Source organism: Rousettus aegyptiacus, unplaced genomic scaffold (genome assembly GCF_014176215.1).
Source record: "Rousettus aegyptiacus isolate mRouAeg1 unplaced genomic scaffold, mRouAeg1.p scaffold_m13_p_13, whole genome shotgun sequence".
In the NCBI taxonomy this organism is placed as follows: domain Eukaryota; kingdom Metazoa; phylum Chordata; class Mammalia; order Chiroptera; family Pteropodidae; genus Rousettus; species Rousettus aegyptiacus.
Window position 1 is genome coordinate 40258721 of NW_023416288.1, and position 16408 is coordinate 40275128.

At 43.6% G+C, this 16408-nt stretch overlaps 1 pseudogene; it reads right to left on the reverse strand.

Moving 5' to 3' along the window:
* Positions 1–11134: 11134 nt before the first annotated feature.
* LOC118611198 lies at positions 11135–11250 on the reverse strand (annotated as a pseudogene).
* Between the last annotated feature and the right edge of the window lie 5158 nt (positions 11251–16408).

Genomic DNA, 16408 nt, shown 5'->3' on the forward strand with positions numbered 1-16408 from the left:
ACATTAATACACTTATTTCAACTAGACCTTTAATCAATATTTCATGGGATGTACTGAGAAGACCCACTTAATCTCTTTTAGTCTCTGCAGGTGTAGGAGTGAGAGAAAGCACTGGCCCAGGAAGACGGGTGTCATTTACACACAAATGAGTATGTCCCTATCGATCACGAGCTTGTTGGGATAATAATACTTGTGATGAATCATTGATAGGAAGGGGACAGGCATTTTATGTTTTACAGAAGGGGACTTCTGGATGCTCCAATATCTGTCAGAGTCCCATTACTAAAGGAGTCATGGCTAACCCCTGGATTGACCTCCTGGCAAGGAAAAATACTAATACAAATAAAATGACTTGAATCGCCAAACCAGTCAGAGCCACAAATGATTCTAGTGTTTGTGACTTGGGATATTCCAAAGAGGTCTCAAAGGTTTATCATCTGTAGACATCAGACTTGGCGAGTGCAAAATGGAGTCAAGTCATTGTCTCGGATTCACGAAAAAAACCTATTATTGTCTGTACTCTGCTTGCTAGTGTCATCAGAAACTTTTCACTTTTTTTTTTCCACTAAGAATAATAGATGTCATACTATCGTAAACAAATTGCTTCTGATTTTTCCTCCTTCTTGCTTTTAGAAATCTTCCCAAGGGTTATTCCAGGAACTGATCTAACAATGCTCATCTCCATAGCTGAGGTAAGACCTTCACCTGGACCGGCTTCTCTGTATGCCACGCCTTCCTTTGAGCACAGGTGATCCAGAGCGACGCACACTCAAGAAAGGCAAGGCAGGTGTTGCATGGGAGCCAACGTTGATTGATGGAATCAATAAATAAGGAACCCCGCCTCCCCTTTCCTGTTTGTGTTCATGACTTAACATCGTACTCAAGGACAGTGCCCGAGAGCTAAGCCACCGAGCCTGTCCCACGGGGGATGCTGGGCTCACGTCCGTATTTACTATTCAAAAATGAAAACGGTTTTTCATTCCTCGAGTGGGCAAGACCTGGGGCGTACCTCTTGCGCCCAGTTTTCACTTTCTTTCAAGTCACAGATCCCTGACCTTTGAAGTGGAGGACACGAATCCATTTCCCCTTTTTCTCCTCGCTCTTCGCGGGCAGCCTGCAGTCTTTCTGTAGCCCCGGGAGCTAATTTGATCATGTACAACAAATGTGGCCCGGGAGGGGATTAAAACGTGATTTACTTGGGGAGAATTCCACTGTCTGTAGTCCTTCCTGGGCCCAGTACACCTGCAGAACCCTTCCCGGAAGCCTGCCCCTGTTTGGTGGCTTGAACGCACTTTCCAGGCACCATTGGGTGGCTGGGTTCCCCGGCATGCCGCTTTAGGGCAATCTGTGCTATGGGAGCAGATAAGAAGTGGGCTTAGAGGGGCCTTTTATCAGCTGCTGTGTTCACAGAGGCCAGATGATCTTCAAGGAGTTACTTAGAGATTTAAAGCGCCGATGTGACAAGGGCTCTTTGATTCCGATGTTCCAGCCGTCTCCCCACAGCCAGTGTTTATGTAAACTTGAAAAAACCTGCCATCACTACTCATCGCCCTCGTTTTTCAACCTTAATGATAATTACATTCCAAGGACTAGGAGAAATTGAGCGCGTTTCAAGTCTGGGGCTGGATTCTCCCTTAGATGTGGCGTTGGAGCGTTGTGGTCCAGCTCTTGGAAGTATGAGCAGGCTGCAGGATGAGGCTTTGAAATTGGCCCCCAGAAAGCTTCAGACTGTTTATTTATTATTTCCTGACTATTATTGTATATGCAAAGGTCTATCTTAAAAGACTCGAAGTCTGTTTTTGCTTTAAAGTATGAATCGAAAGTCAAGAACTCACCATGCGGCTTTCCGACTGCAGCGTGGAGGCCGTGCTCTTTCCCAAGCCCTCGGCTCCCTCTGTTCCCCTCGCCATTCTTTCCTCTCACCTCAGACCCTGTCTCCTCTCGTTTATGCCCCTTCTTTCCAGTAGCACAGATGTGGCTCTGGGAAGGAGAGCGATCTGGTCCGACAGTTCAGAATCCCAGACCAAAATGATACGAGGGAACATTAAGAATTCAGATTGTTTCCCTCAAATCAAGGACATATTCTTGCCCTTCGGCCAGCTTTACTTGCCTCACTCCCGCCTCCCGCGTCTAAGGAGACTTAGATGTCCCTACCCTCATCTATTTCTCTTTCTCAGTCTGTCTTTATCCCTGTACCTACTTCTCCATAAGAGCAAGGCGAAAGCAACAGACTTTAGATGGGGGATGGAGTTGTGGGAGAGAATGTAATTTTTTAATCTTTTCTTTCTCCCTTTTCCCTAATCAAGGCCTAACTGATACATCCAGTAGATACATCCTGGGTCCTGAGCATCCCAGTCACTCCTAGGGAGGTCCTCTGATCTCTGTCTGGCATCCTTGGTACCACTGAACCCGGGACCTTGGTGAGCCCTGGAGCCTTGTGAGCCCTGCCTCCAGGCTGACCATTGGCGTGGTGTTGAGGACTGTGAGCACAGCCACCCAGACGAAAGGAACTTGGATCCTGTTCTTGGAATCCAGAGCAAAGATCCTGATGGAGCCTTTCCTTCCTCTCGAAGGCCCAGCCTCTGGCAGGCTTCTTCCCATCCATCCTGTAAAGCCAGCTTTCAACAAATAGAGTTTTAAGAGCATTTATATGGCTCTTGCATCCAAGAGCTAGCCCACAACATAGCTCTTGACTTTTCTCAAAACCAACTTGGCTTGGCTGGGAATACGAACTCCAGAGGTTAGTTTGTGGATCCTCACATTTTCCAGCTTGCCTATCTTAAGGAGAAATTCAGGAGCATATGCACATTTTATGATGCTTGAAAGTTTGTATGATTTTTAGGGGTTCTCTTTAAGGAAAATTATATAATTATATAAATTATTAAAATTAGATAATAAGGACAGAATTAGGTACTCAACTTCTTCATAACCATAACTCCAAAATGCCTAGGACATTTTAAAACCACCAACCTGGAGCGCTGGTGACGTCCCTTAGGATCTTGGTCCATTCCCCTCAGACAGCCTGTGAAAATTCTGCAGGGCCACGGAGTTTCAGGGGAGCTGCCGTGGGGCAGGTGCGGGAAGTCACGTTTCTCTCAGGACTGGGGATGAGAATGTAAGCTGCAAATGGATGGAAGATACAAGTTAAAAAATGCAATAAGATTTTTCAAAAAAGATATTTATCCCATCCCCATATCTCTTATCCATGTAATCCTGGTGGGAAGAAAAGGAAGGAAGGAAGGAAGGGAGGGAGGGAGAGAGGGAGGGAGGGAGGAAGGAAGGAAGGAAGGAAGGAAGGAAGGAAGGAAGGAAAGAAGGAAGGGAGGGAGGGAGGGAAGGAAGGGAAGGAAGGAAGGGAGGGAGGGAGGGAAGGAAGGGAGGGAGGGAAGGAAGGGAGGAAGGGAGGGAGGGAGGGAGGGAGGGAGGGAAGGAAACAGAAAGCCAAGCGTGATTGCGCCCAATTCCCGGGGCGCGAGGTACCATCAAACCAGTTTTTCCCTCTTCTTCCCCTTCCCCCGCGGTGAGGAATGAGCCAAGTCAGGCAGTGGTCTGCTTGTGAGCGACAGTCCGGCAATGTCCTGCTTCTCTCAGCCAGTCTCAAACGGAGTCGTATCAAAAGCAGCCATGCAGAAGAGGGCAGGCCTCGGTGTGCAGTCTCCATTCCTTTCAGGGGAGGGCGCAGGGCCTGATGGGCTGGCTCCGAATCCGGCGCCGGCACAGGAAGCAGTACCGAGTAGCCTCTTCCACCCCAGCAGCCGCGGGCTCTGCTCCGGAGGCTGTCGGCAGAAATCTCCGCCATTCTGTTAGTTAAGGGGTCCAACGTTTATTTTGGGTTTAAGCTTGTTATTTTTGTCTTATTTGGGGGTGGTTTCTATGCCCTGCCAGACAGTGTCCCATCTGTGCGGTGTGACTTACTTTCATAAACTGGGACCTATTTTGTGTTCACCCATCATGGACATTTTATTGAAGTGACTAAAAATGTATACACGTGAGGAATGACACCTATCTGATGAGGTCCAAGTTCGTTTATCTGAAAAGCACAGTTTTAGCCATTGTGGGTAATGATGACTTATGACAGTACTTCTCAGTTTTAGCGTGTGCAAAAATCACTTTCTGACTGCGGGCGTTTAAGAGTGTGGGTTAGGGAGGTGAACCGGAATCCCCCGTGTGTGGCACGGGCTTGCTGTTGGCGGGCGTCTCTCTAAGGCGAGCAGATGGGGGTGGCCTCATGCCGAAGGCCCTTCCCAAAGGCTTTTGGGACGATGACTGCTTTACTTTCAGGCACTTACACCTTCAGAGGTTGCCTTAGTGCACGTCAAGCATATTATAACTTCCTTCTTTCTTTAAAAAACAGATGCCTTCGCATTTCTGTGGCTGGCAGAAACGCGTGCCTGCCTGAGTTTTTGTGCGAGGATGGAGGTGTTCACTGTTCTGTCCACGTGCCTTTCACTCACTCCCTGCTTCCTGTTTCCGTTCTCGTTTCCGTTCTCGCGCATGCTCACCCCGAGGCCGCAAGTTCTGCGGTTCTCCTGTGTTTGAATTTCCCCAGCGTCCTCAAGGTCCCCATTTTGCTAGCTCTGCCTCAAGCCAACGACGCCTCTGCATTTACTTTCTATCATCCCGAAGTTTGCTAAAATCTCTGCTCTGCTGCCTTGTATCTTTCTAGTCACTGGCTGTTATAGGTTTATGCGCATTTTTGTTACTTTACTGTCAACTTTCTGAGGGCTCGGAATAAGAAGAGGGGCATTTAGTCTGTCATCTTGAAGACAAATCTTTCAACTGCTTAAGAGGAATTTTTTAAGCGCCACGGAAGGTGTTTGATTTAAGCCCAGTTTTGAAAAATAAGTAGAATCTGCATAGGAACAGAGGCTTGTAGAAGACAGACAGAGGACATGTTTGAGCTATGGCGTGGAGTTGGGTGTGGCCATGCTGAGTTTGAAGAATAATTAGCATGTCAGCAGAATCCCAGAGCTCCAGGGGGGGAGTCACAGGAAATAAGACGTAAACAGTAATCTGTATCTAGAGCTTTTAGTTCTGGATGGGAACATTGGCTGTATTGAAAAGAGTAGAAAAGCAATACAATCAATGTTTTAGAAAGATTCATTTGGCAGGATCTGAAATATGCTTTGGAGGGAGATAGACTGGAGGCAGAGGGCCAGATAGGAAACAGCCGCCATCATCCATTTGTCAAATGAGGGACGATGGCGGCAGAGATGGAGAAGCAGGAAGAGATGCAGGCAAATTAGAACTAAACCTGTAGTACCTGGAGACCAGTTGGTGAGGAGGAGAAGATGATCGTCGGTGTTCAGGGCTGGATAAGTGTGGGGACTTCTGGGCACTGCCGTGGTTGGAAAATTCAGAGGCACCAACCCTTCCACGTCCCCTCTCCACTGAGAGTAGGCCGCCCACGTTAGAATCCTCGTTTCCCGGTCTAGGTTTTTACAGGTGCTGGTGGCAATGGCGGCCGTGGTAGTGAGGACGGTGGAGACAGCAGTGGTGGCAGTGGTAGTGTCGGAAACCGTGATGACGCGGGTGGTACCGACGGTGGTGATCGCAATGCTGAAGGTGGTGGCTGTGGTGGCCACTGTGGTGGGGACGACTGTGGTAGTGGCGGTGGCGGAGGTGGTACCAGGCAGCAGTGATGGTGCACGCGGCCGTCGTGGAGAGGGATGGTGGCGGCGGCGGGGGCGGCAGTGGCGGTGATCGCCCCGGTGGCTGTGGAAGGCTGTGGTGCTGGGCGGCACGTCCTGGCCACGCAGCAGTAACTTAAGTCCCGACCTTACTCTTGCTTATACTCATCACGAACTCTGGAGAACGAGAGGAGGTTTGGTTATCCACAGAGCTATGCGACACAGCCCTGCCTTGCAGCCGCAGCTGATTAGACAACTGGACAAATCTTCGGGCTGGGTTGAGCTAATAAGGTTTTCAACTTCTAGAATTTAACTAAGAGACTTGGAAATTGTGGTTCAAGATACGGACAGCTGAACTGAAAAGACGTGTGGCGTCAGAGTGTGAGTCCTCACCCTGTCGATGCAAGGCTGCGTAGGGTTAAGGTTAAGAAGGAGCTCACGAGTTATGAGAAGGCAGAAAAAGGCAACATGCAGAGGGAGGCAGGATCGAAGCAGTGTGCGGAGATTAACGGAAATGCAAGACGAGGCCGCGGCCGCCCTCCTAGCTGAGAACTGGTGAGGTGTGGGCCTTGCGTGGTCCCAGAGAGACCACCCAAGTCTCTTCTGATCTGAGATGGTTGTGAAATTGCCAGTCGTATTCCTTCCGTAAACTCCCTTTAATTTGAATTACTTTGTGTGGGCTGCTGTTCTTTACAACCAGTTATCTGGAATTAAGATGTTCGTTAGGTGCAATGCTTATTGTTCATGCTGTCGGCAGACTTCGTCAAGGTCACCAGACTCCAGATACCACTGTGTGATGCTTTTGTGTTTGAGTTACTCACGCCTCCCCCAAGGAGCTTACATTACACTAAGCACACACCTGAGAATTATGTTTCATGTCAGATCCACTTCATACGGGGTCCAGGCTTTTAAAAATACAATCTCTTACTTCACAGTGTCCCCTCCATATTTCAAAATTAGAGTTCCCTCACCCTTTGGGACACCGCTTCCCCAGTGGCAGGAAGTCCTCTAGATTCTGTCTCCCACACCCTCTATGCTCTCCTTTCTGTGGTTTGGTTCTCCTGACTTACGCCTTGACCTTGCTTCTCTGCCTTTTCCTTGTCAGATGCTGAACCTGGATTCTCCATCTGACTGTGGTCTGGGCTCACTTGTAGCGTCCTGACTCTGGCATCTTTCTCCCAGGGACAGTAGAGCACAGCTGACTGACAAGCTGGACTTAGGCTAAGGCTCTACGCTTCTGCCAGGTTTGTGAGAGAGGACTGGGGAAAGAGACTCTTCATCTACTTCTTCTAGCACCTAGGAGGTCAGCATTACTGCTTTCATTTTATAAATGACAAACCCGAAGCTCAGGGTGTTTAAAGTGACGTGCCCAAGTTGAATAAATGGCAGATCTGGGGTGTGAACCCAAGTGCTTGTGACTTCAAAACCCGCCTTTTCCTTTTAAATTGCCTGAACTTGCCAAAAGCGGAACAAAACCGACATTAGTTGAGCACTACAGCTGTGACCTTTAGCGGCCACCCAGCACTCATTCTCCCTTTCTTTCCTGATGGCAAAACCCTGGTTTTATTTGGTAGGAAGATGTGTCCCCATAACAGACATCATATCCCAGACTTGCTGGGGCAAGGTCCAGGCACATGACAGCTGACTGGCTGAAAGCGGAGGTTGGCATGGGGCCTCTGGGAAGGCTGCTTCGAGCCCAGAGCTGGCCCCGCTGGGAGGGCCTCCCTTCTGCTCCTCCCGCTGCTCAGAGTACCAGTGGAGCTGTGACAAGCGCCTCGGACATGAGGAGGTCTGAAGGCAGAGTCGGTGTCCCAGGGGAGAGGAGCCCGGGGCACTGAGGGGTTCAGCGCTGCCATGTCAGTTCTAGAACAACTGCCTCCAGACTCTTATGTGGAGCAGTTATGAACATCTGTTTTGTTTGAACTACTTTTACGTGCAACACAATCCAAGCTCCTCCTACATGTGAGGCACTGCTGGCATTGGGTCGCCCTTATTTTTGATGATGACCTCAGGTTTCAGAAAGCTTACATAATTAGCTTACGATCACCCAGCTAGTTAAACGGCCATGTCCTGACTTTAGAGCATATTGCTCTAATGGAATAAAACTCAAAGTTTCTTATCATGGCACATGAAACGCCCATGATCTAACAATTGCTTTTTGTTTCATGCTTTCGAGAGCACCGTCCCCCTGTCTAGAGTTCTCTGCCTCCGCTTTTCCTCTGGGAAACTCCTACGCACCCCTTAAGACCCAAAGTGTGACTTCCTCCGAAGTCTTTCCTCAGCAGCTGGCTCATGACACAGGTCTTCCTCCTGGGTCCCTGTTGGTCCATCCTGTGCCTCATTAAGGCTTTGTATCGCACATCACTCGGCGATGGCGTAAATGCTTGTCTCTCATTCCAACATGTCGCCTTCTCTAGGGGCCAGATGTTTCTGTGACTGTATCCTCAGCATTGCTTCACTGCCTGTCACAAAAAAAAAAAAAAAAAAAAAAAAAGGAAATTTTTATCGAATGGCTGACTGCTCAAATGAATAAAAGCAGGCAATCAAGCTGGATGGTACCTTTTAGTGAACTTCAGGGGCTAAACATCACGTAATGAAGCTTATCTCCTCTTGTGTCTCCTAAGTATGCCACCCGAGGGGACCCAGGAGCTCTCATGTCTCCATGGAGACCTTTCAATTCACTCTTCACTCTCATTCCATAGCCCCTGCATCTAAAGAGAACCGTGGCATATTTCCAATTCAAAATACCATTTTGCTAGGGAATGTGACCAAAAAATATCATAAAGTCGACCTGATTCTTGCTTTCATCCTGTAAAGAAATTGAATCGGTTCTGACACAGCGTCCTTTTTCAAGGTTTAGAAAACTTTTGAATCCATTTTAAACTAGATTGTGATCGACAAATCCACTGGAACATTAGTGAGCAGTTAAATACTAATTAGCCATGCCCCTGCTAATCTCCCAGCTGCCAAAGGCAGAGATAGAGACAAAAGCTTCAATTAAACCCGAGTTGGTCCCTGAGGAGGGAGAGGTCAGTCAACTGTGAGGTTCTGTGCAGAAGTCTCAAGTAATAATCATAAAGAACATGCGAATGCCACTTTACTCATTTAAAATGACATTATATTGACATGAAGGCTCCTTTTGCCATTCTACTTCCCCCATCTCCACATCATTGAAGTGTTCTACATTATTTTTATGATGAAGTTCAAAACCTTTCCCCTTCTTTCTGCCCCTGCCTATGATTTCCAGTGGTAATTGCGGCTTCCTTCTCCGGGGCCTTCTGCTCACAGGTCGAATGTGCCCTTAGGTACCTAAAGCTTGGGGAGAGGACCTCGAGATACAAATGGACAGAGATGCTGTGGCTGTGAGTGGCGGGGTGGTGGGTGGATTGGGGGGTAGAGGTGAGGTGAGAAGGTAGAGAAAGCCACCTGCTAAAGACTCAAATCGCTCTGCACGAAACGCCTTCAGCTCTGCTCCTGTGGCCTAGCTCTCTGTGTACACTTCACTGTCCTCCACAATTTTTCCTAACAGTTTTTTTTTCAAAATTTGAGCAAATGTAACCCAGTATTTTAGCCCAAGTCCCCAATACAAGTGAACCCATGCTAAAAACATCCTCTAAAGATTTCACTGCAGTAGAACTTTCCTTTCAGTCCTTTGTATGTAGGTGAACTGAGGTAGGGGGTGTCCATAACTTCTATATAATTCTCACAGGTATTTTAAATACCCCAAAGTTTGAGAAACATTAAATTATAAAAGATTAATATGAATATTTAACAAAGAAATATAAACTATTGATATTAAGATGGACCGGGGGCTTGTTTTTAATATGGTTCCTTCCCCCTCAACCCAGAACTCTTAAATTAGAAACTCTGGGGTAGGAACCCTGGAATCTGCACTTAAAAATCCTCCCAGAGGATGTACTTTAAAATTTGAGACCCACTGGCTTTAAATGAACCTAGGTCAATTTTAGTGGTATTTTATAATTTGTGAGTACTTCATAATTACCACATTTCTGAATTCTAAAAGCTGAATAGTTAGCTCTCTGGGTTTTCCTGAATTTCAAAGACTATCATATCATCAAAAATAATTATAATTTTTCTTTCTCCTTTCAACTTTACTGATTGTTATTTCTTTTTCTTCCCTTATTGCACTGGCTATGTTGTTGAACAGGGATTGGCAAACAAAGACCCACTCTCTATTTTTGTATGACCTGCAAGCTCAGACTGGTTTTTACATTGCAAAAGAGTTTTTATACAAATGCCTACATAAAATCCTTCATGTTGCCTCTTGACAAGCAAAGCCTAAAATATTTACTATCTGGCTCTTTACTGAAAAAGTTTAATGACCCCTGCGGTAGACTTGGAAATGCACCATCCAGGGCCCCTCGCAGGGGAAGACAAGCTGACTAGTGCAGAGAGTATGACCCCTAATAAACATCCTGTACCCCACACCCTACCTTGGCATCTGTTTCAGAGAATCCAAACTTTGAGAGGCTATAGTTTTGAGTACAACATTAATATTAGTAATAATAAACATTATTCTTATTTCTAACGATGAGAAAAATGTTTCTTATTCATTATTACATGAAATATTTGCTATAAATTTCAGGTAGATATTCTTTACCTTAGGTTTTCCTTAATATTTCATCAGGACTTTATAGTTTATAAGATACAAATCCTACATGTTTTGATAGTTTTATTCTTTAGCATCTCTCTTTTTTCCCCAAGCTAAATAAATGGTATTTAATTTTTTTTCAGTCTCCATTTGTTGGTTACTAATATATAGAAATACAATTGATTTTTGCTTGCTGACCTTGTATTCTGTAATCTTGCTAAACTCACTTATTAGTCCTGAGATCTTTTTTGTTTAGAATATTGTCAAATGCTTTTTCTGCAGCAGTTGATATACAATTATGTGCTTTTTATTCTTTAGTCAGTTAATAAGGTAGGTTATATTGATTTATTTTTGACTGCTGAACTGGCCTTGTATTTCTGTAATAAAACCCATTTCTTGTGATGTATTAGTCCTTTTGTAGATTGCTGGAATTGATTTGATAATGTTTTCTCAAGGATTTTTATGTCTATATTTGTAAGGGACATAGGTCCTTAGTTTTCTTGGGCTATCTTGTCTTGTTGGTATCAGGTTAATGCTGGCTGCATGAAATGAGTTGGGATGTATTTTCTACTCTCTCGTCTTGTAGAAGATAGTATGTAGAATTTTTGCTATTATGTTTTTCAGTCTTTGTTAGAATATACCAAAGAAATCATGTGGGCTGGAGCTTTCTTTTGGGGAAGAGTTTATACTAAATTTTCAATTTCTTGAAGAGCTATAGGACTAGTCAGATTATCTATTTCTTTGTGGGTAAATCTTGGTAGTTTGTGGCTTTCTCTAAGCTGTTGAACTTTCATTCATAAGGTTGTTACAGTATTCCCATCTTCTCCTTTTAATGTTAGGGGATCTAGATTGATATTTCCTCCTTCATTTCTTTATTATTTATTATGATATATGCCTACAGCACCTGATCTTCCTAGGTGGTCTCCCATCCAAGTACTAACCAGGCTCGACCCTACTTAGCTTCCAAGATCAGACATTGGGCTTGTTCAGGGTGGCGTGGCCGTAGACCATGACTGTGGCTCCACTGGGACACAAACCCAGGACCTTCTGCATGTAAAGCAGATGTGCTAACCACTACACTATGGAACCACGTCCATCTCCTTCATTTCTGATGCTAGTAATTAGTGTCTTCTTTATTTTCTCCTTTGCCAATCTCTCTATAGTTTTACCAATATAATTATTGTTTCAAAGAATCAGCTTTGGTTTTATTGTTCTCCTCTTTTTCATTTTATTAGTTTCTGCTCTTGTCTTCATTGTTCCCTTTTCTCTACTTGGGGATCTCTATTTTAATTGTTATGCTATCACATCTCAATATTTAATTACCTAACTTTGCTTCAGCTTTTCAATGGCTATAGTTTGTCTTCAACCAATTTTCGAGAAAAATGATACACATTTCAGATAATTTTTTGAACCCCTGTCTCCTTGAAAATTTCTCTCTGTTGATCAGACATGAAAGCCTACTTAACTAGGTATAAAATTCTTAGGTTATAACATTTTTCCTTCAAAGATCCACAGATGTGTCTTCACTGTCACCTAGAATTAGATATATAGACATGTCTAAGGCTACTCTGGCTTGTGTTCTAGCCTAGGAAATCGATTTTTCCTCCTGGTAATGAAGTTTTTTCTTCACTTTTGTAGTTCAAATTTTTTGTGTTAACTGTGGGCCAATTTTTAATAGTTTTTACATGGAAGATAGTCAGTTCATTTAATCTGTTTCTCTCTAGCTCAGAAAAGTTATATTATATATTTGATTATTACTGTATGAAACTTTTTTGGTTACATAATAGTTCTGGTCTCTCCACTGTAAATATTATTATCTAAATGGTGATTTGCTAATCCCTAATCTGAATATCTATGACTTTCAATGGCTTTCTTTGCTCTTCTTTATTTTTCTGCAGGCTGTAATACCTTATTTTGTTACCTTTTTATCCCATCTTATTCTCTTGATTTTAGATTTTTGTTTGAAATAGATTTACTTCCATTTACTGAGTTTATCTTCCCTTGCACTCTTATGACTATGCCAAATAGTTTTCTGAAATGCTATTCCTAATATTACAGTAGATCTATCCTAGGTTTATGCTTTTATTTTGAGTCTTTATTACATTGTTCTTTTTCCTTTGTTTTGCTTTAAAGAAAATAAATGTGGTTTTCTTCTCTTTACACAGTCACTACCTCTAACAGGGCCTGGCATACAATAGAGGTTCAATGAATGAATTATGAGGGAGTTGAAATATTTCTAGACATTGGGAACACGAATGGCCCTTCACCCTGCTTTTACTCTGCCTATGTAATGGCCTAATTCCCTTTTCAGATCTACGGCCACAAGCTAATTGATGTGCAGCTTCCAATCTAATTCCAAGGCTTTCAATTAATGTGTCTTTTTTCTACTAAGTTGACATCTCTCTCTACGTCTGATGTCTACCTGTCTGGTACCGCAAACTTATGAAATTCATGAACGAACGATTCTCATGGCTATCCACTTTCTTTTTATGGCTGTGCATATCTATAATGGTTTCTCGTGGTGGTTACCTATCTCATGTACAATGCTTAGATGAAAGTTTCCTACCTGTATTTTCTACTCAGGTGATATCTAACATTTGCTCTTTGACTGTAGGAAGGTGTCAGAGAGCACAGAGAGGTTTGTAGGCAGATGGAAACAGGAGTTCAACTGCGTTCAGTCACTGAAGGAAAGACTTATGCCCAATATTTTGGGTGGCACCTACTGGAGTCTCTGAATCGGTGGTGGCATCAAACATAGTGTCAGGCTACTGGCGTCATTGTATCGCTTTTCTGATATTCTTATTCAACTTATTGAGAAGTTAAGACGATGTTAAACAGAATTACCAGCCCACACCATTTTGAGCTAGAACTCCATTTCTAGTATATTTTTCAAGTATTAGAATTAATTTTAAAATCCAGCCAGAATCCAGGGCATTTATTTTGAATGAAGACATATTGCTGGTTTTTTGGTCATAGCATTTCCTCCTACAAACTCTTAAACATAAATATGCCTAAACTAAATACACTGTGCACTCACTACAGATAGTTGATAAAGGATTTTCGAAACAATTTAGAAATATTTATGAAAGTAAAATAATGGCAGCTGTTGCCAAAAATAGCATCCCACTAAACATATTTCTAACCACTGATCTCTAAAATCATTTTATGCTGACTCATATTTTCATTTCATTCTAATACTAACATGTTACTCTCTTCCAAATCACTTCAGAGTTATCAACTCCTCTCCCTCGTGAATTCCCAGTCCAATTAGCAAACCCTTCTGTCTCCTGTTACACTATCTTTCACAGTGCTTGCTGAGTTCCAAGTCCAGCACAATCTATTTCTAGACTGTGGTTCCTACCACTGGAATTTTTTTTGCAATTCTTAAATGTCAAACAATTCATTTTCAAAATAAAAGCTGATAAACCAGTTGTAGAAAAATGTGTATTTTCCTCCCAAGAAAGATTATGGCAAAACGTCAGAAAAACTCATAGACTTCTGATTTATCATCTGCTATAATCTTGTTTTATACATCAACCCCAACAATCCCAAAGTGCTTCCCTTCACAATTTAAAAAGCAGACTTGGGGACACTCCATTGGCTATAAAGAATCGAAGGCAGAAAAATGCTCAATTTAAAAAAAAAATTGGGAATCCATAGGCTGTATGTTGATACATTTTTTTCCTTTATAATATTTAGCTGCCATCTGACTAAATTATTGCATTTACTTTTTTTTCAATCCGGCGTGTTTTTTTTTTTTTTTTTTTTTTGACAATGGCTGTAATCATGTTTTCTCAGGTCTCTTAGAAGATACACTAATAAGAAACAGCAGACGGTCCTCTCCCATGCTTTCTAAAAGCAGATTTCTCATGTGGCAAGACAAAAGAGAAAAAATATATCATTCAACGCAAAGCGAGGCCCTGTATCTGAGACCCTGTGAGGTCACGTCTGTTCAGACTGCAGGCCTGCTTAAGATTTTCTAACAGAGGCAGGAGTGATTGGTGATGACATAAAGGGGCCTTAATAGGGGACTGTCAACTTTTTCTTAGGTGACAAAACTAGTTCAGAAAAACAAAAACAAAAAATTATCCAGTCAGCTCTTCGCTCGGTTAGGCTAGGGCAAAACCACCTTGTCTAAGTCACCTCCGCACACCTCCTTTGAACGCAGGCGTTGCTGTGAAGGTTTGAACTGTCTAGTTCTTCCCTCCAGGACTCCCTCGCCTCTTCTCATTGGCAAAAGTACCAAGTTGGCTGAACGTGTTTCCTGAAAGTTTGTTTCCAAGCTAAACCCAAAGTGCACATCGCACCATCAACTGGCTCATCAAATAAACATCAGAAAACATACAAGTGGAGGTGTGTGTTTGGCATAAAAGGGTTAATTTCAAAATCAGCAGAATTTGTCAGTAGAAAATCTGTCTTTACTTGGTGCCACGCCTCTGAGGACCGTTTTGTGGTAAAAAGACTCCATGGAACATGGCCTGAGGTCTGAGTGAGGTAGAGAGAAAGGAGACACTCCATCTCACAGATCCAGGACAATCTCCTGAGGGAGAAAAGCAGGTCCCAGAACAAGGAAAAGGGCAGTAGGATGACAGGGACCGAAGAGACCCAGCTCAAGAAAGCAGGTGGAGGTTGAACGCTGAACACAAAACAGTTACCCCAAAGTTCCCCATGGAGAGACTTTAAATAACTGAATTGTTTAACATCTCCTCTTAAGTTCTTTATCATGTTCCACAACTGAGTCTTCTTATTGGCCTTGGTTGTGTTCTATAAGGCTATGACCCCTGACTTAATGAATTCAGAACCGTTGTTCCTGAGGGGAGTACAGGCTTAGGATCCTATGATACTCTGCTCTTAACATTTTCATCAACTAATCAGTGTATTACCTTATTTTATGTATGATTCTGTTTAAGGACACCTTACTTAATCTATTGTTGATTCATTAACATTGAACTCATGGCCAATGGCATTGTAACTCATGACTGAGAAGCTTGTCTACAAGCTTGTCTCTCGCACTTTGGGACACTAGACAGCGCTCGGCACTCTGCGAGGGAGCCACTTTAAACAGTGAGATCGGCAACGAAAAGCACAAAAGCCTGAAAAACATGGCACTAAATACACCTCAAAAAGGACGCCTGTTTACAGTTGAGAGCTGAAACAGGAAGAGCATCTCCTCGTTCTGCCTCAGGTAGGAGAGCGGAATGCAAGGGGACTTGAATTTGCACTACTCTGTCCGTGTCTGTGAATCACCATGAAAGCGCTGTGTGTACAGACTGGAGGTCACCAGTACATCACAGTGAGGACACGAATTCACAAATGTGGAATCGTGAGTGATGAAGATCGACTTTGCTTTGTTGTAATCTTTCCTCATTACCCCACAATGTTAGTAAATAATCACTGTGCACGATGCCCCATTGTAAGTGTCATTCAGGGGAAGATAAGGAACAAACATGATGTTCCGTATCTGGGCTGATGTAGATCAGAGCTCCTGATGCTTAGTTCATAATTAGTAATTATCGTTGGTGTTATTCTTAGTGTCAAAAAGTGGGTAGCATAAGATACGTAATGCCCACTTCCCCTTCATTAGTAAATTCAGCTCTTTATCTGTTATCCAGTTTAGTAACCCATTTTCCCCTTCTTCCTGCCCCTGCCCCTCTCGTTTTCCTTCCTTCCTTCTGGAGGCTTCTTCTCCTCCAGGAAACTGATGCTAACGGGAACGCAAGGCATGACCACAGGTAGCCATTCGAAACACTGATGCTTTCCAAAGGAGGCCCAGTATGCCCTCTCACAGTTCCCTTTGGTGACCCCTTATTAAGATAAGGAGCTCATGGCAAAACTTCCAGTCTTAATCAGAGATCCTGGCAATTGAGGTTCCTAGCAAATATAATTGATACATGTAGACAACCCAAAGTTCAAAGTCTTTGTCCAGGACACTTCCTCTGGATTGCCACACAGGAGGCCTATCTCAGAATCGTCTCCAAATATGCTAATAAATCCAATGAATTAATTCTCTCTCACCAGGGCAATGGTTATGAGGACAGCAAATCTTGGGTCAGATATCAGCTTTCTCATCAATGCAGTTGTGGAGACAAACATCCTGGCCTGGAGGTCAGGGATCTTGGGAACTTCCCAAGCTTCTGCCGCTTTCAGGATGGGTGACCTCAGCCAA